Source organism: Harpia harpyja, chromosome 3 (assembly GCF_026419915.1).
Source record: "Harpia harpyja isolate bHarHar1 chromosome 3, bHarHar1 primary haplotype, whole genome shotgun sequence".
Classification (NCBI taxonomy): Eukaryota; Metazoa; Chordata; class Aves; order Accipitriformes; family Accipitridae; genus Harpia; species Harpia harpyja.
The window spans coordinates 6,575,929-6,603,596 of record NC_068942.1 but is presented as its reverse complement, the minus strand read 5'-3'; the positions used below and the strand labels follow the sequence as shown (position 1 = coordinate 6,603,596).

General features: G+C 38.3%; 1 protein-coding gene across 3 annotated transcripts in view; it reads left to right on the top strand.

The window, feature by feature from the left end:
- Positions 1 to 27,668, top strand: part of CDK19 (cyclin dependent kinase 19) — a 128,903-nt gene that overhangs the window by 20,850 nt on the left and 80,385 nt on the right. The window lies entirely within an intron of this gene.

Sequence of the window (27,668 nt, the reverse complement as noted above, 5' to 3'; positions counted from 1 at the left end):
TGTGCAAGTTGCTTGAATCCTCTCAATGGTTCTTCCTGTAATTCTTCCTCAAATGATATTTTACTCTTCTTCAGACTTTATTGGAAAACCCTATAACCTGAGATAATGTAGCAAATCACTGTTTGCCTCAGTGAAATTTCAGGTTGGTCAAATATTAGAAATGTGAAAAAGGTAAAGGTGAAATAGTTGAAAAATAAATATGAACTTTTTGTCATGCAGAAACAAGCAGAATCAAGTGCATTTTCCATAAAGAGAAGCAGACTTATAATTAATGCATTGATAGTTAATTTTGTATTTAAAGGCTTAGATAGGTAACAAAGAGGGTAATGTTTACTGATTAAATAAAGATTATCAGCCTGGAAAGAGGCCACGTTAAAATGCCTTGAGTAGGTTGTTTTGACATTTAAGCCCTGCCTACCACCCCCCCCCTCCTGCCCAAAACCAACAAAAAACCAACCAAACAAAAAAAAACCCCAAAAACCAAACGAAACCCAAGCCCCAAACCCTGCCCGTATTCTGTGGAAGCTGAGAAGATGAAAGAAGCACCAGTGTATGTGGTTCTGTGTGTGTTCAGAATATTTTAATAATTCTATAACCTGAAGACACTTGACAATGTGCTCAAGAAATATATTGCTGAACTAAAAGGCATTCAGTTTTGCAGTCCAAGACCATTTTGTGTGTAGTATTGCCTAGACACTCAGAATAAGATCTACTGGCTAACTTTCCCTAAGAGAAAAAGCAGATGACTCCTCTCTTCTGACGTTACAGATTAAGTTGGTCTGTCTTTACTTAGGACTTTGAAAAACATAAAGCCTTTTTTACCACTATTGATATGAGCTTTTCGTAGAAGAAGGCTTATGTCAGTGAAAGAACCATATAGGCGGTGGTTCCTGGGGCAAGTGATGATTACTTTCTTTCAACTGTAGGGTGATACCTGCTGAAGGAATCCATATTTCAGCCAATTCTGTTGTATTGAATATGAAAGTACTAGAGGGGATTCTTAAAGATTTGGTGGTGGTGGTGGTGGTAAGCTAATTTCTTCCCTGTAACTTGAGTCTATTCTGAAGATAACTGAAATGCCAACTATTTCTATGCTCTTGTTACGAGGCAGATTATTGCTTGGCTTAAGCAACAGCATTTTTGAAGAGTAGAGCTGTAAAATATGAATGAGAGCTATGGTAGAGTTCTCACTTTTACATGATTATTTAGTTAACAAATGTGACACTTCTTTCAGCTCAAGACTTGTGTTAGCTTATTTTGGAACCAGTGACAGATGAAATGTTTTCCTTATTGCTTGAACATCAGGGTGGGATTTCTAATTCCTTTTGTAATGCGGGCAAAAAAAAAAGTAGTCCTGAATTCCTAGAGCTATTAATAGACAAAGTGGCTCTAGAAATTTGTTAAAATAGTTTGTGTTGTAGAACATGGAAGAGAAATAAAATACATTTTTAGACATTAAGACCTTAAGAAAACTCTGTTCCTTTCCATTCAGAGGTGGGATGTCAGAGTACATTCACTGCAAGTTACTTTAAAGTAACATTGGAAGCCTGCGCAATGAAAGAGCATGCGATTATGCTGCTGGGTATTAGGGTGAGGAGCTGGATTTCTTGATGCAGGAAAAGCTTTCCTGTATCTTTTGATCTGGAAGAAGGAGAGTAAAGAGTCAAACGTAATCAAGTGTGGAGATAGACAAGGATAATAAACTGGATTTATAAATAATCCAATGCATGTTTTGCAAAAAGTTTTTCTTCATTATGCTGAAAAGGTAACTTAACTACTTTTGGAGGGAAAGGAAGACTCTGTTCAATACTGCTGCCTTTGTGTTTTACTTTTTGCTCCTTACCTTATATAAATAGATTTCTTAGAATGACAAGGAGAGACAGAAGAAACAGACCAGAGGAGTATTATTTGTTAGGGTCGTTTTTGCCTGTGGAGTATCTTGGCCATCATCTGTTAAGAACCAATAGCTATAACTTTAAAAGTCTGCAAACAGCTAACGGTAATGGAATTTTGTATTTGATTATCAAAAAAGCACTAGGGTAGTACAGCTTTATATGAGATTTCTTATCCCAGAGGCTTTCCTTCCTGTGAGAGGATTATGCTGGTTACTTCAAGTACTTTGCTTTCCACAGTGAAGGGACTATAAACTTCTAATTGTGGATTTGGGGAAAAACTAATTCAGAGAAAAGAAAATTATAAGCCTTTTCTTAATCAGTGCCATTCACTGCCTACTTTCAAAATACCTGGATATGTAGCCTGTCCCTGAGTGTGGAAGAACTGGGCTGCATTAGGCAGAGCATTGCCAGCAAGTCAAGGGAGGTGATCCTTCCCATGTAGTTCGGTACTGTTGAGGCCATACCTGGAGTGCTGGGTCCAGTCCTGGGCTCACCAGTACGAGGGACACATGGAGCAACTGGAGTGAGCCCACTGCAGGGCCATAAAGGTCATGAAGGGACTGGAGCATATGACATATGAGGAGAGGCTGAGAGAGCTGGGACCGTTTAGCCTGGAGAAGAGAAGGCTTAGGGGATCTTGCCAATGTATGTAAATACCTGATGGGAGGGAATGAAGAAGTGAGAACCAGACTGTTTTTGGTGGTGCTCAGTGACAGTACAAGAGGCAATGGGCATGCATTGAAATACATGAAATTTCATCTGAATATGAAAAGGCACCACTTTACTGTGAGGGTAACCGAGCACTGGAACAGGTTACCCAGAGAGGCCTGTGAAGTCTCTGTCTGTGGAGATGCTTAGAGCTCGACTGGACACAGTTGTGGGCAGCTTGTTCTACCTGACCATGCTTGAGCAGGGAGGCTGGGGTGGATCTCGAGGTCCCTTCCAACCTGAAAGGTTCTGTGATTCTGTAAAACAGTCTTCTAGCATTTCTGTCCATTTGGTAGAAAGAGAGCCATGCCTTTCAGGTGTATTTCTAGTAAGCAGATAAACATTTTGTGCTAATAAAACAGTATTATATAGTACTTGGCAGTGAAATGCAATGAAGAAACATTGGTTTGCTAAGTTTCAATAGCAGCTGCAAGTCCCTCTTGTATCCTGAGTTGCTTTTCTGAGGTTCCTGACAGGTCACTGAGATTAAGTATCTTATGCAAAGTTCTTGGAAAATTTTCGAAGGGTCTGAACTTTATTCCCAAATTCTTTTTTTGGGTCTGTTTGTCACCAAAACACACATTTAATCTAGTACTTATAACAGTTCCCTGGTATGACTTGCACATAATTTCAAAACATTCAGTGACAAATGAAAAATAAGTTCGGTTTTCCTCTGAAAAACAATCAGTTTTTTTAGTGTATTCTGGCCGTTCTCTTACTGAGACAGTTCCATGCAAGTATATTAAATACAGTAGTAAAAATGTCCTGGAAACCAGTGAAGTATTTGTAATAGTCACTTGTAGTGCAGTAAATACAGTCTTGCTCTGAAATTACTCTTGACCCAGAAGAGGATGGTTTAAGAATGTCTTTCTATAAGATAATTTTTTTTCCCCTGAAGCACAGCCTGCAGACAAAGATGACTACTACTGAAGGTTTCATATGAACCAGTGACTTGAATTAGGTCCTAGGAGGCTCGTCTGTCAGCTCCTGGTCATTTCCAGCTTTTCTCCCCACCCCAAAGACCGAGAACTTCCCCTCTTCCAAGGATAAATTACCAACTCTAGCCATCTTCTCTGTAAATAGTGATCTTAATTCTAAACTTCATTAGATTTTTCTGTCGCAGGGTTTTTTTTTTTTTACAGCCCAGTAGCCTTTTTTTTTTCTGTGGGGAAAAAATAATTAGACTAGGCTGTTACAGATTATTTAAATGGAAGAAGTAGAGCCACAAACCAGCAACATTTCTCTCCTAGCCTTCCTTAAGAGTGCCCTGAATTGCTGCAGTTTTGCCCTGCATGAATGTTGGGTTTGGGACGCGTAACCGTTTTAGTTGCCACATCCTGTAACTGTGTGTGCTGGTTGTTAGTGAAGCTGCTAGAGGCTGCTCCTTCTGGGAGACCTTGAAATGTTGCCAGTACACTGTGGGACACTAGCGGGAGCATTAGTTGGCCTTTGTGTTCATACTTGCATTTATGGGTACAGGCTAAAATAATTCAGACTGTAATGTTAAATGAGTTACTGAAAGCTCATTTGAACAATTTAGCATGCACAAATTATTCTCAGGCCTTTTGTGGATTGAGGCAATGTATGTTACAAAGTGCTAGAGGGTACAAATGTTTTGGCATCCTCAGTTTTGGAGGGTGGGCAAGGCTTTCAAAGCCTTACAGGTTAAACAATAGGTTTTTCTAACCTTTTTGTGTTTGTCAGCTCTCTAGAGCTAGGCTCTGTGTCAGTGAATTTATGTTCTTTTCTGCCTCCCTGCTGTCCATGGCCTTCCTTTGTGCATAGGCAGCTTTTCTGGGGCAGCATCTCTCTCCTCTTGGCTTTGGGGGTCTGTGGTGTTGTGGTGCTGAAGCCGAGCCAGGGAGGTCCAGCCAGACTTACTGTCTCCATTTTGAAGCACTTTGTGCCTTTGCCGTGTGCTTCTCAGCATTGCTGCTGGCAGCATGGTGCAGGGACACTCAAGGGGACATGTCGTGCCTTCCTGGTAGAGCTAGTAAAGCTCATCTGCTTTTACTTCTGTCAGGTGTTGCATGTCACCTACAAGCTGCTCTCACCTCCCTGGTTGGAAACCGCTTAGTCAAATGAACGAGGCGTGAAGCTAATTTATTTGAGACTCTGGACCAGGCTGGCCTTATAACCTGTTTGACCTGTCTCTGCATCTCTTAGGAATGCAGAAAAGATCAGCTGTACGGGAATAATGATAACTTTTAACTATTAATAAAACACTTTGAAGATTTGTAATGCCATTGTCTGTCTTCAAGTACAGTTACATAGAATTTCATGATAGGTACAAGTCCTCTGCTTTGGCTATATTGATGTTTTCTTTGACCTTGACTATCACAGCAGCTTGCAGTATTTACTGTTACGTAGGAAAATAGGTTTCTAACCTTGGTCCCTGGCTTTGTTTAAGGCGAGGTTAGGTAAAACAAGGCTTTAAAAAAAAAAAAAAAACCACAAAACTGTGTCCCTGAGTAAATTTGCTGTAGGAGATTCCTTTTGGATGTCAGAACTTCTTTTCCCTTGCCAAGATAACATAAATGTGTTGAATATTTGGCATTGTAAAATCTCCCCATAAATTCTCTTCTACCTAATTAGAAAAGATTCAGATTTGATTGTGGAAACTTTGAAACTCCACTCCCTCTTTCAATAGCTGGAGGTAGTGAAATAAGTATAAGTTTAAAAAAAATTTTTTTAAGGGATTTTTATTAAAGATTTAAGGCATGTGTTGGCTAGAAGTGTCTGTGCATTGTGATTTTTTTTATAAGTATGAATCAGCTGGAAGGAGGTTTTTGGTTCGGCTACATGACAACTCATGTTTTGCATGCCATAGGAAGAATAAGAGCTCTCTACATTACATGGCCTAATCTTGTGTAATCTGTGTAATTTAAATGCTTTTTGTGTAAGTGAGTACTTAAATTCCTGCTTTGGTTATTCTTCAAAAGGGTTCTGTGGACAATTTTTGTCTTTTTTTTATTTTATTGTATCTGAAACATTAACTTCATTAAATAGAAAAGTACACAGGTAGTAAATCTATGGAATAAAAAGAGATTTTTGTTTTAATTAGTAAAGTTGACTTTTTTCATATCGGCCCATAAATGCACTGTAATGTTTATGGAAGTAAGTTTCACAGCTTGAAGTATAATTCTTTTGTCAAGTAATTGTAACGAAAGTAGAGCATCATCTGAAGCAGCTAGTCAGCTCCATTGTCTAACTACAGCCACCTCCTTCACCAATTTAACAGCAACAAAAAAGAGCATGCAGAGGAGAAAGGAAAAGGGAAACGCTGCTTTTAGCACACCATTGCTTTCTAAATATAAAATTTGGAATTTTTTTTTTTTCATACAGAGGTTACTTTCCTTTTCTTGAAGTTGTGTCTCTGTTCAAAGCAGGAGAGCAACATCAACAAATCTATGGCAAATACATTAAAAAGAGGAAGAAAAAGAAAGCTTTTACCCCATTCTAACACAGTGTGAGCTGACAAAACTTCTCTTTGAATTTGGTACTTGACATCAGTTAGGATATAATCCAAATTCACAGTGCAGCTGACTAGGGAACATGGATGTTCAATGGTGTTCAGGCTCAGTTGTTTTCACTTCGAATTTGCTGTTCACTTCAGATCTGGAATATTCCAGAATATTCTCCCAAATGCAAAACCACCTGACAGTGCCTTCAACAGAAATGAACAAAAAAGCAAAGCTAAGCTTTATCAGCTTAAGCTGTAGGCAGCAATGCACTGAAAGCAAATAGCTACTTTATCACTCAGATGAAGAACAGAGTTGCAGATAAAGCAGGAAAGATCTTTTTAAATACTTACTTGCCAAACTTGTACGCTCCCTGCAAGACTGAGTGTGTGCGTGTGCACACATGAACATACAAGTTTTAAAGCTTCTGTTGGAATGTTTTGTAAATTTTGGGTTCTTGTATGAATTTGTCATAACCTTTCTTTTTCTCTTCTGTTTCTCATTCTCTTTTTCTCATTACATGTTATGTTCCTCCATTTGTACTTTCCCTGTAGTCCAGTAAAATTAGTTTATACATGTTGTCAGTTTATTCTGTGTGGAGTTGTAAAATTGTTTGTTATATTGACTTTACATAACTCTAGAGCATGCCTTTCTCTAATTTAACATTACATGTGACTGGTTTTGATGCTTCAGACTGAGAGGTGATGGCGTGGGTTTTCAGATCATGGATTCTTTTTAAGTTGGGACTTCTGTCTTCAGATACTGTTACTAAATTGCCCACTTCGTTCAGCAACAGGCTTACATTTTCTTGTTTAGCCTTTCACAACTAATGTAGTAGTAGAAGCTTTTCTTTTTACCCTCAACATTCCTTGCAAATGTCAGTTCAAGGTGAGCTTTGGCTTTCCCGACATCATCCCTACATGCCTGGGCAATGTTTCTAAACTTCTCTTATGTAGCCTGTCCCTGTTTGCACCCCTCTGTATACTGCCCTTCTTGCATTGGAGCTCTCACAATCTGCTTAGCCTAGCTGGTCTCCTGATATTTGTATTTCTGAGTAGACCTGCCAGCTTTCCTGAGCTCCTTTGCTCTTCAGAGCTGCTTCCCATGGCCACCTACCAGTTTCTTCAGTAAGCTGAAGTCTGTTCTTCTGAAGCTCTAGGTCTATGCTGTGCTACTTGCCTTCGTCACTCCACTCGGGATCTTGAACTGTACTAGTTGATGGTTGCTACAGCCACAGCTGCCGCCAACCGGTTCTTCATTGTTTGAGAACAGCTGCGTGCCACCATTGTTGGCCCATCCAGTTTGTATATCAAGAAGTTGTCCCTGATATCCTCCAAGAATTACCTGGGTTGCTTGTGCCCTGCTGTGTTGCCCTTCCAGTGGATGTCAGGGAGGTTAAGGTCTCTTCGTAAGAGCTAGGGTTTGTGGTTCAGAGACTTCTTTGAGTTGTAGAGAAGACTTCATCCAATTCCCCATCCTGATCAGGTGGTTCTGTAATGTGCTCTCAACACAATGTCATCCTTACTGGTCTCTCTGCTGATCCTGACCCACAAGCTTTGTGAGGCTTCTCGGCACCCATTGAGTGTCTGAGGCAGAAATAAAATGTTATTAGTAGTGCCTAAACTGGATAAATTAATACAGAACAGAGATGGCTGGATTGAAAATGGAATGTCAGTGGAAAAATCTTTAGGCCTTGATCAAACGTTAATAAAAAAGTTGCTTTTTTCAATATATCATTTGGCATTGGTTTCAGCACTGTGTATGGCTGAGTGGATAGTGGGTTTAGTCTACAGTTGTGTTTTACTCTGCAGGTTTTTGTATGTTAGTTGTAGTCAGCTTTGTTATTGAAGGGAAAATGTCATGTAACCTTCTACTAAAACTTTATTCACTTAATTGAATTTCATTATGTTAAAAGTTTGTGTGGTGTTTGTTTTCTTGTGAACCTCTGTGTCTGTTTCTGTGGTAAGCTGAAAAATAGCTCTGTTTAAATACAGCTTCCACTGTATCTTACTGCGATTTTTCTTGTCTTTATGATGACTCGATGTACTATTGTATGCGGATTTTGAGACACAGGGAAGCTTTGCTGTTTCCAAACTGTAGTTAACAGTACATTAGTCACTAGATGGATAGCCTGGATGTCTTTAGTTCTGTGATGCATCTTGTCCACAGGCTTATAGTGTGACGTTATTACTGTGTAGAGTTTTTTTAGTCTGCGTTTTGATAAGAAAGGTATGAGCATCATGGTTTTGTTCTCTGCCCCATTTGGCCTTCTGACTGGCAAAATGCTTCTGCCTTGTAGAAAGAGCATCATGCTTGTCCTTCCTATCTCATTAGCAGTGTCAGGATCCTTCCTTAAACCTGCCTGTTGCCTGTATGTAGCATATGTACTTAATAGTGGGTATATGTATATGTTCGGTGTGCTTGACCTTGAGCTTTTTCATATGCAGCCACATGAAGATACTGAAGTTAGGATAGTCCTGACAGGCTATACTACTGGAAAAAGTCATCAGGTTTTTGCATACATGAACAGCATATTGAAAGAAGCTATCAGTAGAATAATTTTGATTATAGACAGTTACAAAATATGAGATCTGCTGCCAGTTCTTGAAGACACTTGAGGAAGCCTCTGTCTTTTCTTTCTGTGCTAATGAACTTATCCCATCCCATGGTCCCTGCAGAGTTTTGTTTCTCAACTCTCATTGTCTTCCCCTATTTTCACTTGCTTATTAGATTACTCTAGTTTCTTTTTTACATCAGTTGCCTTTTGTACTATTTTTCTTGCTTTCTTCTCCCTTTATCTCCAGATGCCTTTAATATTTACAAGCAATACAGTGGTTTCCTGTCCACTAGCTCTGTCTTGGTTTGACTTCTCTAAGCTTCTACTCTAAAAAAGTTTCTTATTACTGTGGTTAATGATCTCTCCCTGACCAAACTCCAAAGTTTGTTCAGTATCCTCATTTGCCTTAATATCTTTGCATTTCAGACTGATAATTGTTCCTTCTTTTTTGACATGTTATTTTTGTTATGTATTAGTGATTTTGTTCTTCTAAGTTTTATCTAGTCTGTTTTATTTTTCTGAGGATGGGTGACCCTTGAGCTTTACATACTGTCTCTTAAGTATTTATTATACTTGTGGCCTAAAAAATATTTTACTGCTGCTAAATTGTCTTTTATACTGTTCTACATCTGAAATTCACTGAACTTGCTTGAAGCCTTGTAGTCTAAATAAGGAATTCTACTGTGATTTTAAGTTTTAATCGTTTTCAGCTATCTCCATTGTTCACATTTTCAGTCTGAGGCCAGATGGATTATTTAATTTTTCTTTCTTCTGGGCATCTCAAATCCAGATGATTTTCAAGCTCTTATTTTCCTTCTTCAGTATTTCCAGAACTCATACGGGGTTTTTTTTGTTTGTTTGTTTGTTTGTTTTTAACACAGATGGGCCTGAAAAACAGATCTATATTCTTATCCCACTGGGTCTGTTTTAAATGTTATCTTTCTCCTACGAAACACTGCTGTATAAGGTGCTGCTAGAGAAGCCTTCCTTTAAACCATTCAATTTCTGTCTTATCAAATTAAGTGGCCTTGAAGTCCCCTCTAAAAATGCAGAATCTGCAAAACAAATAAAAACCCATGTTTCTCTTCTGTGGTTAAACTTAATGCTCCTGGTTACTCTAGTTAATGCTCAAAATGCCATCTACTTGCTTGTCAGATGTTCATATAATTATTTCTGTGGTGTTCTGCATACTAGTGGAAATATAACTTATCAGACCATTCCCATAAAAGTACCAGTCATGTTTGCATTAGTAAAGTCCTAAAGCGTTCAGTTCTCTTGTGTGGTCTGTAGTGAACTGATTGCTTATATTTTGGTTTAACAGCCTTTTCTCCTTTTCTTGCTTGGCGTTTTCTGGTGCTATTGACTTGTACTGACTAACTTGAAGCTTTAAGTACACACCCAGGGCATTATTGCTATTGCATGTGCAAACCCAAATGCATAAAAGCTATAGGGGTTTTCCTGCAGAAGTTTCCCCCCCAACAGGGACAGCTGCAGCATGTGCATTTGAGGATGGACAGTGGTACTCCTCCCAGCCAAGAAGAAGGTGAAGGAGGAGGGAAAGTTAGTTGAGGGTGTTGTCAGAAGGAGGATGAAGTGAGATGAATTTAGGGTGATAGTTGAGTGCTGGTGATTGTTTTGCAGCTTGTTTTGCCCCAGCAAGGTCTCTTTTTCTTTCTGAGTGCTTAATCTTTAGGTTTCACACATCACTTGAGCTTCCGTGTTCATTGGTCCTCCATCACACGCACACAGGAAAAAAAATATGCATCCATCTAACTAAAGCACGGAGAGGAATTTGTCATCTGGTGCACTTCATTGTTGTTAATAATTCATCAATATTTACAAAATTGTGCTGAGTTTGCCAAGGCAACAAAAGGCATCTTTCAAAGGTTAATCTGCTGTTACTCTCCTTAATTTGGCTGGAGGGCATTAGTGAGTGCTGGTATGGGATGAGTCATAGAATCATAGAATCATTTCGGTTGGAAAAGACCTTCAAGATCCCATAGCACTTGAATACATCCAGTAATCCAGGGGCATGGTGATAAAGGTGACTGTTTCTCCACCACGTTCAAGAGGACTGAGCTGAGATTTCTAGATTTGATAGGACTTGCTCTCAGAGTACTCATAAGCGGCAGCATTTTCAGCTTGACAGCTTGGCGGTCACAGTGGTAGTAACTGGCCGGATGCAAAGCCTCAAAGTGGCTGTTGCTTGGCCAAAGGGCAGTAACACAGCTGTTACTTTTAATGCATGTGAAAGTGGGCCTGAGTTTATGTGATCTGATAAATATGGGCTTAATATTAAAAAGTCATGGCATTCGGTTGCATTAACGCCGATAAGGGAGCAGTGGGGAGAATGAATATGAAGTGTGACTTAGGATGATATTGCCCTTTTATAGTGCGTGATGCTCAGAAGGATTCTGTTGTCTAGGTAACAGGGTCTGTACTTCATTTCTTAAGAAAGATGGAACAGATGTTCTTGCAAGAAGCAACCAATTATCACCAATGAGAATATTGTCAGTATTTAAAGTAATTGCTCTGTTGTTGCATACAGTCCAATTCATATGCTATGAATAGTAAAGAAAATTTAAAGGAAGGAGTCTTCCTTGCATGGCTTTTCCTGAATGAGGTTTTTAAAAAATATTTGTGGTTTATAAAATAGCACTTATCATTTATCATTGTATTTTCTTCAGTGTCATTCAGTCTTTTTATTTGGTATCTGTAATGTCTCTTTCATGATCAAGTCCCGTTGCTCCATCAAATCTGTGTCATATCACATTAATTTATTTTGTTCATTTAAAATACCTAAAAATCGGAAGGTAATGGGGTAAAAGGATCCTCACAGTGGAATAAGAGACTGAGGGGCTTTTCTAAGTCATGTAAATCTGTTATTTTTTATTTTTGGTGGCAAAATCCAGGTGCAGCTACTCAGATAGCGACTGTGCCATAAAAAGCTGGGGCAAAAGGGAAGCCATATAGACATGTATATATATGAAACTCTGCTATGTGCTGCTTAGGTGGGGACATAGCTTGTGTGTGATGGGATAAGCAGGTGGTGACAGTGGCAAGAGAGAGAGGAGAGCTGAAGGGGACAGCATGGAGCAAGGAGTGCCCGAGAGCTCTCACTGCAGCACTGATCAGCAGCGTGCCTTGTTTTTATGAAAGGCTGTGCTAAAGTAACTTCATGTATGAATTAAAGTATTTACTTTGCTTTCGAATGTAGCTTTGTCTTCATGGGAGATTATTGTGGTCTTTACAGCATAGGATATGCTCTTGTCTTTTATAAGAGATTTTGGGGGAGGTGTGTATGTAAATACAGTTTTATACCTTTTGAGATAAAATCTGATGTTGGATATTAAGTAAGAAGAGAGGGTGTTGGGACCAGATTCTCAGGGCACTGTTTGTGGGTCCTCAGCAAAGCTAAGCCATACCATTATGCATTTTAACAAACCATCTGGCCCCTTGCCTAAACTTTTCCATGCTTCTTGCCAAATATAAAAGGTCCATTCTATGTTTTTTAGGTAGGGCATTGCAAAAACATGTTTTCTGTCTTGGCAGTTAATAGGATAAAGGAAGAATCCTTGGCCTACTCTCTTTTTATCGGCTCTGATAAAGGACGTGCTGTTTTGATTTTTATCTAACTGTGGAAAATGTCATAATGAGTGGAAACAAAGTGCACGTTGCACTTCTTGGATTATTTGGCTGAGTTATCCTATTGTATAGTAGTGACATGTTGATTGGGACAAAATGTCTTATTACATTCAGTTATTTCAGTAACCATTGTAAAACATTTGCGGTCTGAGTAGGAAAAAAATATTATTTGCAGGGGTTTTTTAATTCTTTTTACCAGGCTACTTGCATGTAAGTTCCAATCTTTTGCTTGTCATCCTTCCTCTGACTCTGGCTCCCTTTCTGTGAACTCTTCTGGTTCATCCTCTGTAATTTAATGCAGATGATGCATCTGGTCGCTTAGCTGTATGTATTAGATTGTGTTTGCCTCTTCAGTCAGGGGCAATACTACTTAAATGTTCGTGTTCACTAGCAGAGCTGCTCTTCTGTTGTCTTTTTTCAAATGCTGTTGTCTCTAATTCCTATTCTAAACCTTTTCTTTGTCATATAGTTTCTTCTTTGTATAGTATCCTTCATACTGTGTTGCTTAGACTTCCTTATGATATCTGATGTGTAGGTATTTGTGACTTCTCATATCCTCTTCTTCCTGCTTGCTTTTCTTCTGTTGATACATTTTTTTTTTTTGATTCTCCTCGTGTTTTCCTATTCTATCATGGGTTCTGTCAGCAGCAATATTTACTACTTTTGCTGCTTCTTTTGTATGCTAGAGTCCTTATAATAAAATCTTACAATCAGCTTCTGCAGATTTTTCACCTGCTTTCATGAGTTTTCTCCGTTTTTACAGTTTAATTGTATCACATATTGCCAGTCCCAGGTTCTTTTCACCACCCTTGACATACCCTTTGAGCCCTCCTCTTTTTCTGCCTTCTCTTTTCATACAAATCTGACGTTTTATTCCTGAGGTCATGCTGAAAGGATAAAAGAGTTTGACAGGTACTCTATATTTTTCCATTTTCTATCCTTGGAAATAGAAGCTTCTTCCTTATGCCCCTTCTTTTCTTTGCAATGATTCCATTCCTCCCTTATGCCTCATTTTCTCTTCTTCTTTCTGACCTTCTGGTCCCAACACAGACATTAGCCTGCCATCTTAAGTAACCTCACTTTCATGGGAACTAATGCTTAAAAGAGTAGAAGAGGAGGGCACTTTTGCCAGAGGGTTGGTGGGCCTCTGGACTTTGTGCCAAGGTTAGGGGAGGGTTGTTTGTGTTGGATGCTTTTCTATGTGTCTCTCCCCCCTTGACATTTTCTGTATTTGCCCTTTGCTTTCCCCTCGAGTAGTCTTTTTGCCTCAGTCTTACTTTTCCTACCTAGTTCATTCTTTTTTATACTCTTTGTCCCATTTCCCATTCCTTGCCTCACCAACACCTTTTCTTCCCTCTTCAGCTTTGCTAGTGTCTCCTGCTTTTTTTTCCCCCTCTTCCCTTCTGTTTCCACAGCCAGCTGCATTCCTCGCCACTGATACAGTATTGTAGTCCATGCATCCTTCTCCCTTGGTCTAGTCTTTTTTCCCCCAGCATCTTTCTCCAAGGTCTCGTGTGTCTCCTCACTGCTGATTCCAGCTCTGCCGTTCCTCCTGCTCCCAGTGCTGCTAAGCAGAGCAGCCGGTAAGCTGCAGGCTGGGTCCCTCTCCTCCTGGCTGCCATGCTGCTTTCCTTCTTCCTGGGGTGGTTCTCCTGACCAACTCTTCCTTCACCTTCTTCCTACCTCTCCTCTTTCTGGAGTGAGTTTCATGTCCTTTGCCTCAGAAGCGGGCAGCCTTCTCCTCAGGGACTGAATTAAGCAGGAGAAAAATGGGGGAAACTTTGTCCTTTGTTTTATTGCTAGAGCTGTCTCCGATGTGCGTCTTTAACAGCCATAAAGGTCTCATAAGTCCATTTCTACAGAGTATGCACAAGTAACTTTTTTTCCCCCAAGGGAAAGTGAAGCATCAGATGACAGTTTGATGATACAAAATTGCTTAGCCTGGTTCTGTTCCATTGCTAACCTGTGCAGAAGTGCAAAATATTTCATAATACTGAGCAGCTTGTGCGATAAAATTATGTTTGCATCTATCAGCATTGAATTTTGATGTAGTGGAAATGGGAGAGAAACAACCCTAGCTATTTACAGACAGCGATGGCTTCTTGAACGAACTTTACTCTGGTGCAGGTTGAGGGTAGGGGGAGAATCTTTGAATCTTCATCACTATTCTCCTGGAAACAGCTCCAAGTTTAGGAGCAGACAAAAAGGCAAATTCTAAGTCACTAGAATGACTTTAAAGTGAATTACTGAAGTCAAGACCTGAGAGCACGCCAGACTCGGTCAACCTCATGAATCCCTGGTATGTTCAGATGTTGAGTGTCTGTGTGCCGTCCTGATCCCTTTCCACCTCAGAAAGAATGCAGTAGCACTAGAAAAGGTAAAGAGAAGGAGAGTCAAGAAAGTTGGTGATACAACACTAATACTGTATGAACAGAGACAAAATAGACTGGGAATCTGTGGGGTGGAAGGTGGGGAAGCTGAAGGAAGATGCGGGAGGTCTAAAACCAGACTCATATGGAAAAGTTAATTAGGGAATTGTTATTCAGGGTTTATCAGAGCAGAAGAACTAGGGCAACTGAAGGAAGATAGCAATCTCTTTCCAATACAACTTGATTTTGAAACACAGCTCCCCACCAGGGATAGGACTAACTTGGGGAGGAGGATTGTGGTTGGGGGCTAATTGAGCAACTGCACAAAACCAGTGAAGGGCCTTGGTTTAAACTGGTTCTCAACTCCCTGATCTGCTTTCTTGCTGCAAGCTGACTGCTCATACAACAAAAGGCTTGTACTTTGCTGTATGCTGCTCGACAGCGTGTTCTTTTCCTTGGTGTTTGCCTCAGCTACATCAGGGGCAGGTTAGTAAGCAGACTTGAAATGAGTCTTGAGTCTGAATCAAGTACCGCAGCTCGTACTTCTTTGAGTAGGAACGTACATATATTGCATGTTTTGTCCTCAGTGGTGTTACTGTAAATAGCTAAGTGGTTATGTGAACTAGTTCACTAGTGCCCAGACTGGAAAATCGCAGCCCAAACCATTAGTTTGGAAAAGTTAGGAGCAATAAAGATGCACGAGGCTTGCTGTAGTCTTGGGGATTTGTAGTAGTGGGTGATGGCATAATTGTGTAAGAAATTTTCCTAACTTCTGAAAGACATATTTCTTTTTCTCTACGCAGTCCGAAGTTGTTATTTCAGAAGGAAGATGCACATAAATGAGCTCTGTCATTTTGGCTGGGACTATAAAAATGTTATTTGCTACTGCTAATTGCATGCTTGATGAGATACACTGGATCCAGAAGAGTTCTATTGCAGGTACTGAGAGTGACTTCCAGTTACTCATTTCTGCATAATATCTGAGACAGTATCTGCACTCAGGAAGAAAGTGTTTGTTCATGGTATGTTGTTTTCAGGACCACATAGCTTTTGCTGCCTTGGGCAAAAAGTCAGTTCAGTATCCATTTGCTTGCAGTAAAAGTTACTTTACAGAAAGGTTATATTCAGTGAAGGATTAAATGCAGAATGCCACATGCCTAACCTCTCATGTTGGTATTTGCCAGTTACTAGCTTCTACTAGTTATTAGTTTCTTCATCATGTTACCTACTGTCATTTCAAAACATCTCTTACAAAACTGATGTTGTTCTGAGTCCTTATGGGTTGCCATAAGAGTATATTTACTATACCTTGTTTATATTTTTATCTCTTTGCTCACCAAATTTTGTGAATTACGTGAAGCCACCTTTTGAGCCTTCCTGAACTGTGTCGGTGCTTACTGGGGAAAATACTGGTTTTGCTGCATTCGTTGCCTCACTGAAGAATTTTTCATATTTAATAGAAGAATGAGGAAATAGCAGGCTTTAGATTACAAACTGACTTTTTTGTCCAGTTGCAGTCTGATCCTGAGAGTATGAGAGGAATCTTGTGGTAGGCGTTTAATGACTTGGGAGACCGCCAATGAACATCTTGTTTTAGCTTGCTTCACACATTAGATTTGTCTAACGTGTGGCTATAAAGATTGCAGAAAATTTGGGTAAAAAGTGAAAACCTATAAGCAAAAGCAGAACAAATTTAATGGGTAATTTTGTTAATAAACACTAAGAACGCTCTAGCCTTGTGCTTCCAGAGTGAAATGCTGAATTTGTTGTAAATAACTGTCAACAGACTAATTGCTTCTATAATTCTTGAGTAAAAGCTCTGAGAGAGTAATATTCTTAAATGAATTTTATCCTGAAACAGTATACAAGAAACCTGATTGTAAAACTATGTGCAAAACTTTTACTATTTTAAACAGATCCAAGTTAATGAAAGGAAGTTAAGAACCAAAAAATACTCTCGTTCTCTCTTCCAGTCTGCAGGCATGTTTCTCACTTGGAGCGTGGTATTAGACTCAATTTATACTTGCAACTATAGGATTGTCTATTAGCTTGTTAAACTAGAGGTAAGACATTAAAGCAGATCGGTTGAAGTACATCAAACTTTAATGGATGCTGTCATTCAGAACTAAAGCAGCTTTAACTTGATTCCCATAAGGAACAGAGGTTTAATGTGCTTAATATGTTTTGAATTCATACCTCTGATTTGATTTAATTTTCCATTTAAAGACGACTTGAACTATAAATTATATATCTAGACTCCTGCATCCCAGTCTGGAGTAAATAGAATGAGTACATATGAAGAATAATTATTAGTTTTTCTTTTTTTTTTTTCTTCCTTTTTCTCTCTCTCTTTAACTGTATGAAGGGGTTTTTTTGGTTTGGTTTGGTTTTTTTTAAATCTTGAAATGCTAAAATATATACAATTTATGTCACATAGTACTGTCACTGAAAACTTAGGGCAATCTACAGGATTATATTATTCCTCCCTGAAAAATCTACTGTTCCTGTGATTCAGCATCATGGAAAGAGGACCTAACAGAATTGTGTCCTGACTGGAGGTTGCTGTTGTGTTGCGGGATTAGCCATCAGTGTTTGGTCCACATTAGGGCATAGGCACTTGATTTCATTTCTTTTGAGTTTCTCAGAGCATGGCTCTGGCTCTCTTTATGCTGGCTTCAGGCTGACTGCGGGGTAGCTGATAACCTGATCTAGCCTACAACCAGTGGATACAAAGTTAAGCCATCATTGTTTTCAAACAGTTTTGAATCACAGGAGAGTGTTGGATTAATACTTCATATTATGAGAAGAGTGCCTTCTTAATATGCTCTTGGAAATTCTAAATTATTGTTAGACTGTTGCCTAATATTAACATTTGATTTATATTCCTGTGTATTTTTGTATTGGAGGAATAATTGCATGCAAGTTGAGGACTTGGATGTAGCAGTATTTAGCAGCAGCATATTCTTTGACCTTGAATAATACACCAAGTCCTTTACAAAGCAGGAGTAGTTAAATTCTGGAGTTGGATTCGTAATGTTCAGCATGCATGCTTGAGAAGCTGTGTAGGATTTAAGTTACATGAAGTATGCAACAATTCTTGGCTCTTTCCAGGGCTGTGATACCTTCCTTCAGGCTGCAGGGAGTCACCTCTATTTACTTGGAATGTTGTCCTGAAGTCTTACATGCTTGAGCTGTGTCCTTTCGGGCACTGTGCCCCTTCCATTCAACAGGTCAGAGCAGAGCACTGGAGAAGACTGAAGCCAGGTTTGCTGCTTGCTGGGAGTGCTTTGGTCATTGAGCTGTCAGATTAAGAGGAGATGCTGGCAGTCTCCTAGCCAATTTGTTAGAGCTGAATCTGTTATATATCAGCTGAGAGAAGCCCTCACTGACTGAATTTTACAGGTGGTTTTGGCAGAGATTTTGGATCTTGGGTATAGGTGTGAGAGGGGTGTTGAGCAGCTCAGCATTGTCATGCTTGATGTGCTGTGGGTCTACATAGAAGCAAACCCAGGAAATTTTCAGATCATATGATAGCAAACTTCAGGATCAAAAGCAGAGGCACAGAGTTGCACTTTTCTGTGAGTCCAATAGATGTATTTACCAAGTTCGAAGTCTGGTCAGTATTGCTAGTAGGATACAAGAAGTTGTTGGGTGGAAGTTTTTTCAAGATCTAGATTTTATTTTCATGGTAACTGTCAAATAACTTGTATTATAATTTGTGTTGTGTAGTTTGTAATGTATAAACTGTGGAAAAAGGAAGAGTATCACAAAAATGAAAATTTGATTTAATAATAAATACGTTAATCAAAAAGTCAGTTAAGTAGAGGAGATAGTAAGTAAACTTTAGGAATAAAGGGGGAAATAGGTTGTAAAAATATTTTCTATGGGAATTCTTTTCAGGATAGCATTGTAATCACTGCCCAATCCTTTGCATAGGTTAGAAATTTATTACCTATTGAGAGAGGCATCACTACAGTGCCATAATTAATTATGTTGAGGTTGGAAAAACATACTTTTTGGCTATTCTTTTGCTAGAACGCTATTCCTCTTACTCTGGTTCATATAACATTTATCTTTCTGAAATCTTTTTGAGAGGAAAACCTACTTTGAAAAATGGATGATTGATCAGAATTGATGTCTAGTCTTGTTAGTTGCCCTTCTACAGGGGTTTTGGAAAGCCTCAGTTGCTGTCACTGTATTCTCTGTGAGATACAGTGCAAGAGCAAGGTGGTAACTGGTTGCCAGGAAATCAGAAAAGTGCAGAAGTGTTAGAATAAGCACTGTGAGAGAAAACGAAGTTGCAGTTTAAAAACCCAGACTGAATCTGTAGGTTTGTGGAATTATGTGATGCTACTTCTGAATTTTAAAGATATATTAGCAAAGTGATGTGTTGTTCCCCCCCCCTCCCTGACTCATTGTAAAGACTGTTCTAATACAGCTTTAGGTTTAAGAGTCTTTGTTAGTTTGATGGGAAATTTATCTTCTCAGTAACAGAAGAAATTTCTTTTCTAGTGAACTGAAAAGCGAATTGAGGGTATCTTAAAATCTTCAGAAATGACAAACATTCCGTATTCCTTTTTAGCAGGTTATTTTCTATAGATGTTTTCAATTTAGTTGTTGGTGTTATCTGAGTGGATGAATGCTCTTTTATATTATTGTAGGCCAAATAAGGAGAAAAATCTCTGAGAGAGACAGAGCTTAAACTTTTCTATACCTTTCAGTTGGGCTGAAAATGGTTATTGTTAAATCTGTCAGACTGACCAAATTTGACTACAAAGCTGCCGTTAACAGAAGAGAGAGCATAGAATTCGATTGTCCTAAAGCAAATCTTGTTTCCTCTAAGAAGATGCAGAAATTCAATAATAATTCAGATGTATTTTATAGAAAAGATATGAAAATAAGTGATATATTTAATATGTGCACTGGAGCTAAGTTGATATTGTGTGATCTTAACGTTGGCATTTCCTTATATAGTTGTATTAAGAATTAACAATTTTCTTGTTTTGGAAGTAATTTTACAATAGTTCATTTTTTCTATTTAAAAGTCTATGCCATGGTATACCATATTGGTAACTAAGAAATGGAAAGAATCATTATACTTGTATTTCTGCCTGTGTTCTTCAAGAAAAATGCTAAAGTTACTTAGTTTTCTTTTGCTGGGAACCTCAAGAATTAAAAATGCGGTTACCCTAGTTTCTATTCCTTTATTTTAGTTAAAATGTAATACTTATGAAAAGTCTTTTGCCAAGCTTTTGTTTCAGAATAATAATGTTATTTAGCAATGCCAGACCATTTTCAGCTCCCGAAACGAAAATATTTATAGAATAAATACTTTCTTAATCCTTGTCATAGGAGGAGGGTGGGGCACGTTTTTGTCTTCTTCCTGTCCTGACATTTGGCAACTTACCATCTAGATTCTGTTCAGTGTCTTTTTACTTATGTGTTTTTTAAAACATGCTTTATCTTTCTCTTGTGGAGGTTTGGAGCCATCACAGTTTGGGAGCTGTGTGCTTTAGAGAGATGGAAGTGTGAAGAAGGGAGAAGGTTGAAGGACATGTAGAGCAGACTTGGAGGGGTGTTTCAATATGAAGGACTGCTTGGGATGAAACCCATGAAAATTGCATGCTTGTATAGGAAAATTAGAGGGAAGAAGAGAGTCTGCTTAGACTCATGCTTTAAAATATTTTTGCTTGTTAATTTTAATTTGGAGTGTGCCTTGTAAACTGAGGTAGCAGTCCTAGCAGTTCATATAAGAATGGCAGTTGTTAATTTTTGGCATTTCAGCCTGCCTCCCCTACTTGGTTTTGTGTGCCAAAGGCTGTCGAAGGACAGGGCTTGACCAGACCAGTATACAAAGAACATGTCCTCTCTGAAGCAGAGCTTAAGCTGCCACTTAAACTTTTACCTTTCTTCTTAGGTTCTTTGGACAGTTTTGTTTTGTTTTGGTTTGGGTTTTTTGTTTGTTTTTTTCTGTGTGTGTGTATGTGTATCCATGTCCATTTTTGTTACCTACATCTTTTTGAGACCTCTTATACGTGTGCCAGCCACAGACAGCTTAACAGCCGGAAGGACTGAAAAACGAACCCTCTATACCTGCTCAGGGTTTTTTTGTGTTTGTGGTTTGTTGTTTTTGTTTTTTAACTTCAATTATGCATAACTCTGTAAGTTAGAAAAGGGAATCCAAATTGGAAAATCCCAAACTCGAGAATCAGTTGGATCACTAAAGAAAGCTGAATTTTGAGTAGTTTTTTAATGTAGTACGCTGTTTCTGTTCCCCTCTCTTTTCTTCCCGATAACTTTGAGACCTGTAGCACAGTTAGCAAAGGATTGTTCTTACAAGTTTAATAGAATTAATAGCTGCCTGGTTGTAGTTTTTATTTTGAGACGCCCATATATACCTGCCTGAGGGAAAAGCTGCAGCATGAGCTCAGTATGATAATAGGCATCGGAGGGTCTATGTGGAAAGGATAATATTAATAACACAGAGGAGAGGATCTAGTCTTGATTAATAACATCTGAATAAGTTGGAATTTTTAAAGAGCTTCTGAAGGAGTAAAATGATGATCTTTAGCTTCCTTTGCAAACCCCAACTTCAATTTAAAACCAACTTCAGTGACCCCAGAGGCTTTGAATGTATTCATCACACAAGAGGCAGCTTTAAAATTCTACACTGTACAATTGCTTTTATGAGCAATCAGGCTTGTGCTTTGGTCTTTCCTATGACTTCTTGTGATCCACATCTCTGCCTGTTAAAGGTTTTAGTTCTAACCTTGAAAATGATTAAATGCATTACAGAGTGCATTTCCATCAAAGAAGCTACCAAGGTTGTTCCAGATCAGTTTAACTGCGTAGATCAAAAGACTGGAGTAACCTACATGAAAGATAGGAACACCTCTTAGATGAGATTGGCCTCAGAATAAATTTCTGAAGACGATTATGGGTTTTGTCATCGCTGACACAAATACCTGTCTACTGCAAGATTTACTAGTATAAGTAGTGAGAGCAGTGTTTGTCTTCCTGTTTTCTCTGATTTTTCTTATGTTTCCTTCACTGTGAGGTGAAAGTGTCTGTCCTCACCCTGCTTTTGTAGGTGGTAGCTAGAAAGCATTATTCATCCTACAGTGAAAAACTATTTCTGTGCAAGAGTTATTTCTTTGAGGAATGTACTGTCTGACTATTTTTAAAGGTGCTAAATGCCTTCATAATTGATCATGTTGTTTACATTAGTAACTGTGTAACTTCTTCTGTCTCACAGAAGTTCTCTTTTTCTTTGAGGGGGAAAAAAGGCAGAACTTTCTAAGCCTCAAAAGAGCAAGAAACTTCCTAGTTGCTACTCTATGTAAAAGTTACTTGCATTATATGGTGATAGGCAATCTGTAGACCAAGTTCAGAGAATTTAAACCAAATTACTGTAGGAGCTGGCTGTCAATCAGTACATGATCTTTTTCATCTGCTGGAGATGATCAATAAAACCTCACCAAATCCATCTTTTGTGAAGGCTTTTATAAAAGCACATACTACATAGACATCGCATCACTGAATCTAGTGGCTGTTACATCAAATTCATCAAGTAATGGTTGTTTTTTTTTGTTGTGGTTTTTTGGTTTGGTTTTGGGTTTTTTTTGGTTTTTGTTTTTTTCAATGACGATCAGGCTGCAAATGAGATACACTGTTTTCCCTGCTATTGAGAAGCTATTCCTGAACCTTCCTGTTCACGAGATGCCATCTTGCAGGGTAAATTTATCTCTTATCAGTTGTATCTGTTTGTTCTTGAACCATGATTGTCATTTAGCATAATTATGTCTTTCATCTTCGGTGCTCACGCCTTCGTATTTTAGTGGATATCAATCTTATTTCCTTTCAATATTTGATCAGTTACAGTAATTGAGCAAGCTTTCTCTTCCCTGTTGAGAGATAGATTGTTTGCTCCTTTGGTCACCCTTTGCCTCTTTCAGGGTGAGTTCATCTCTTTGTGTGTGTGTGTGTGTGGAGGGGGAGGTGTTTGAGCATAGGTAAAGAAAACCGCTTCAAGCTTCTATACCAATTCTGTTGCCAACATAACTTTTTCTCCACCCCTCCCCTGCTATAAGAGACATTCACTTGTGAGGGAAATGCTTAGTGTCCCTCGTGAGAAAACTTACTTGTCAGACAGCAGAAGAAATTACTAGCAATTCTGCATATAGTGTGTAGCTGCCTGGAATCCTACAAGCTGTTGCATGCTATTTGGGCTACCCAAATGCAGCATTTTAAAACTTGAGACTGTGGCATCAACTAAGAACTGATGAGCAAAAATGCGTGTACAATTCTCTTGATCAGAAGAATAATTAAAAAACCCCAAAGTTTACAAGAAAGCCATTGTACAGGATGGTCAAAGTTGCACAGATGTTGACAATTCAGAATTATGTCCTTCTCAATGACTTTCTGCCTAAACTGCTTTGTATGCTGTTACCAAGAAAGAAATGTACTGTAACTTACCTGAGAGACAGGTTTTTATTAGCATTTTACTGCAAGTTGGGTATGATGGACCTTAAATTTTAGAGCAACAATAAGCTAAAGTACTATTAAAATATGATGCTGTGTTCACTTAGTAATAAATTCTAGCAGTTGCAGATCCTTTTTACGTTCAGGTTGTTATCTTACAATAAAATGTTGTCAGGTACATTGGAATCTTTCAATTACTAGGACAGGATATTGATTTCTTCTTTCTAACTTTAGACTTGAATTAACCAAGTCTCCAAACTGATTTACTTCTGCGCAAGACCTAAGAAGAATAGTATTGTGTTATGTTTCATTTATCCATTTTGTATGTTTAAAGTTTATATGGCAATCTGTGGTGCAGAAAAGCTGCAGACGATATACCATGTCTCTGAAGTTGTCCTTGGGATTCTAGGTATGGCTAAAATGCATATCTGTGAAATGTGTTTATGGTGATGAACAGACATACAACCATTTCAGAAAAAGGTGCATGACTTAACTGTTAGATGTATGTGGCATGTGACAGCTAATAAAGGGAGTAATGGAATGGCAAAACTGGAAGGTGAGCCATTAGACTAAGCTAAAGTCTTACCTAAGTGTAGTCTTACAACACTCTCTTTTTTTGTTTGTTTTTTTTTTTTTTTCCCTTCTGCCCTATATCTCCTGTTTGGACAATATATTTAAAAATCAGTTGTTCTGCTCTGTTACTCAGAGAATTTGAAGTCAGGTTCATTCTCAGCCTGCACAAAGGCAATAGGAACCCCCAGCCCTTCCTAGCAGAAGCTGGCAGAAAAGCACCAGTGGCAAATCTAACATGAGATGAGTTAGGTCTTTGTTTTTGAGATTAGGGTTAGCTGAAGAACTGGGTGCTACCCTGGCATCCTTTATAGCAATACATAATTTTGAAGCTATTTAGACAAAAATTTATGACAATACAGTTAGGTGGTTGGTGTAGAAGTTAAGTATTGACAAAATTCTAGTCAAACATAAAAGTCATTAGGGTAGGTAGTTGGTACAACCGGGATGCTAGTAGCTTTAAATATGTCCCCATGTTTTCACATTATTGGCTTCCACCTGTCTGCTTTAAAGAAAATATTATTTCCAAAGTCTCTGATTTTGGTTTAGCTAAACCTTAGATCAATACTTGTCTTTGAAACACTTGTCTCAAATTTGCTGTCTCTTGATTTCGATAGCTGTGTATTTGGTTCTGCTCTATATTCCTTTCTGATCACATCTTTCCAGTGCTTTTTGAATGACTCCCCTCATCTCGACTCTTTACGTACCTGTGAGTAACATCAGTTTGGTCCCTGCGGTCACCCTCTCTTCTGCTGTAGTTTGTCTCTAGAGGAGATTATTTTTAGACATAGATCTGATGAACATTTCTGTTCGTGACTCAAGCTAATCACTTGTGCCCTAAGCTATAGTTTCTGATCTCATCGAGTTGGTACCTAGCACTGTTGCAAGCCCAGCATGGGTAGAGCAGAGCTCCCATTCTTGACCCAGTGCACTGGACTCCAGAGCCGACGTTTCCTTGGTCTGGCTCCTGCTGCTGAAGCACCGGCTGCTGCGGCAACCGTATTCTCCATGGCCAGAACGTAACAAAGCCTTTAAAACTGTTCTGGTTTGGATGTGCGCTCCTTCTTTCCACTTGGCAGCTTTCTATTTTACATGAAGTTTCTTATGGCCTCCTGTTATATTAGGGTTGTGACTCAGTAGAAGAAGAAGAAGGTATTAAAGGTCTGTTGTTTGTTAAAACTACAAAAACACTTCCAAAATTACTATCCGTGGTAGGAGCTAAAGTGTTCACTGAAGATAGGCAGATGAGAATAACATAAAATTTGAGTTGCCTTCCTCAATTAACAAATTTGTTCATCTGTTGGAGTACAGAATTGATAACATAAAAGCTTATTTGAGTATTCTGAGTAATAACTTATCAGTATTTTCTGTAACACACCATTAGATGGAATAAGATGATTTGACAAGTTTTCAGCCTAGTTTTTGGTCGGTGTCTAAATAACTACAGAATGAGTTTAGGTCAGGGGATCAAGTCCATAAATACTATGTATAAATTATGAATATCCTCTTAAATATAACTATTAGAGAAGATGTGTTTTGGTAAGCATTCATGTCTTTCAAATGTTTTGTTTTGTAACTGTTCCTCTTGAGAGAAAAAAATACATTGTTATTTATAAGGCTTCTGTAGCCACTATGATTAAGGTATTGGGAAACATCTTAGCATCTTCTAGATTGCAACTAAAAATAACCTTATTGCTTTTAACATGTTCATTTACAGTATGGTTTAGAAATAATCCTAGCTTTTCTGAACAGAGCAGACTTGAAAAGCAGGTGGGTAGAGAGTATGTCTGTAACCCACGTAAAAAGACTTTGTTAGTTTGGTGGGAGCTCTTGCCATCTATGGCTGCAACTATAACCAGTCATCCAGTAGCTGAAAAATAGAGTGTCAGAACTTTTTTGCAGAGACTGTTTGTTGGCCTTACACTGCTCTATTCTTCAGCTTCAGGGCAGATACAGACATTCTCTGTTAGAAACTCAACACGTAGTATAATACTAACTTAATGATTTCTTCCTCATGGTCTCATGTTTTTTGCAAAAATCAGTGTTCAACATCATGCCACTAACGGTTTGATTCTGTCATGTGAAAAATGCTGGGTTTGCGTAAGGCTGCTTGTTGTGTCATCTAAGTTGAATCAAAAGAGGAGAATGATGCATTAGAAATAATTTACTCATTGTAAATGAGTGTATGTGATTGTTGTTTTGGATAAGAAATTTACCACTTTAATATGGAAGTATCCTTTTTCATGACTTGTGAAGAGGGGAGGTTTCAGGTTTCATTTATTAATCAGAGTGTTCTGATAGACGGTGGCCACTGCTATGTACAATTTCTCTGTGTGGACTGGTGTGAGCAGAGGTGTTTGAGAGCTGCAGAATATACACATTCCTGTCTCATTTTCATGTAGCACCTTTCTGTTAATGCACAACACTTTAGGCATTCTTTGTATTCTTATGCTCTACATAATATTTCTGTTAACTTATTTATTATATGCTAGAATTTGATACGGAACTATATTCTCTTTGGCTGTTTCTTACTCCAAATTTTTACTTAGTTTGAGAGAATGCTGTATTTAATTTTTTTTTTTAAACAATTTGGAATTATTTGATATTGCTGCTAACAGTATCTTTAAGAAAAATCCAATAGCAATTAAAAAACCCCATTATAGTAGGTACATTATTTTTTCTCCCTCAAGTTTAAAAATTATCCTAAAATAAAAAGAACTCTTTATTAAAAAAAAAAAAGAAAAAAGGCAGAGGCATCACATCAAATCCCTACTGGAAAATAGTTTTTAGTATTACTAAAGACAAGGTATACAGCAACATCTCTTGATGCATGTTGAAAAGACAATTTTAATCTCTAGGGTTTTGTTTATAATTCTGCAACTTGTTACTATTTGCTAAGTGACAAAATAATTTTTGCTCTATCTCATAAGTGATACCTGGGCATGACTATTGATCAGTTCATTAGGGAGGAGTTTCTTTCTTTACAGCTAGAAATGCTTAGGAATGTTAGGAAGAGGAAGAAACAAAAAGAAGAAAACACTTCCTGCATGGTAGAAAAAGCATTTAAATGATTTCATTTGCTGGAAAACTGGAGTGGATATAAGCAGTTCTAATATTCTTTAGAAGATTTCTTGTCTTGACAGATAGCTGTATAGCCAAAGAATAATATAATTTAGAATTAATCCTGTTCCTTGTTTATTTTAGGGGGACAAAAAAATATCTTGAGTCTTTTTTCTGTAAGGTGAAAAAAGGGAAGATTAATTTCTCTCAGATGTGCCTTGGAACCTCCACCATTTACTATTTCGCCATTATAAATTGATTCTTGGCAATTTATATACTAGTGGTGCAGATGCAAGCAATTTTCAGATAAAATAGAAGATCAATCATTCTTGTGACTGCAGTATGGAGGAAAAAAAAAAAGTGATTCCATGGAAATGATATTTTTGGGAGTACCACTTCCCAACTCCTCCTGAGACTGATTTAATCTGGCAGAAGGATGACTTTAGCAGTGGTGCCTGCTTTAATGTGCTGTCTAATTAGTCATGAGACCTAGTTTGCTTTCTGGCAAGTAGTAAATAAGCTTGGGTTTATTTCTGGATTACAGGAAAGTAATTGAAACAACCATTAGAAAAATGGTTTTGGTAAACTCTTCTTTCAAAACACCTTTATGTTCTGAGAACAACAACTCCATGGACTTTGAGGCAAGTGAGGCAGGGATCCAATGCAAAAGAAAAGTATTGGTAATAAAATAATTATGTGGTGATCAAGAACTGTGTTCTTCACAGAAGGAACTGGACCAACTGCACAAGCTTCATTCTGGCATCCTCAAATCCCGATGTTCAGCTTTGATAACAGAACAGTTATGTTTGTGTGTAGTAACATCTTTTAAGGTAGAAGCTGAGGGCGAGTGGGATGAATAGGTGAGATGGGCAGAGAAAGGTAGCTAGTGATGGTCAGCTGTGCTGACAGAACAGGGACCCAT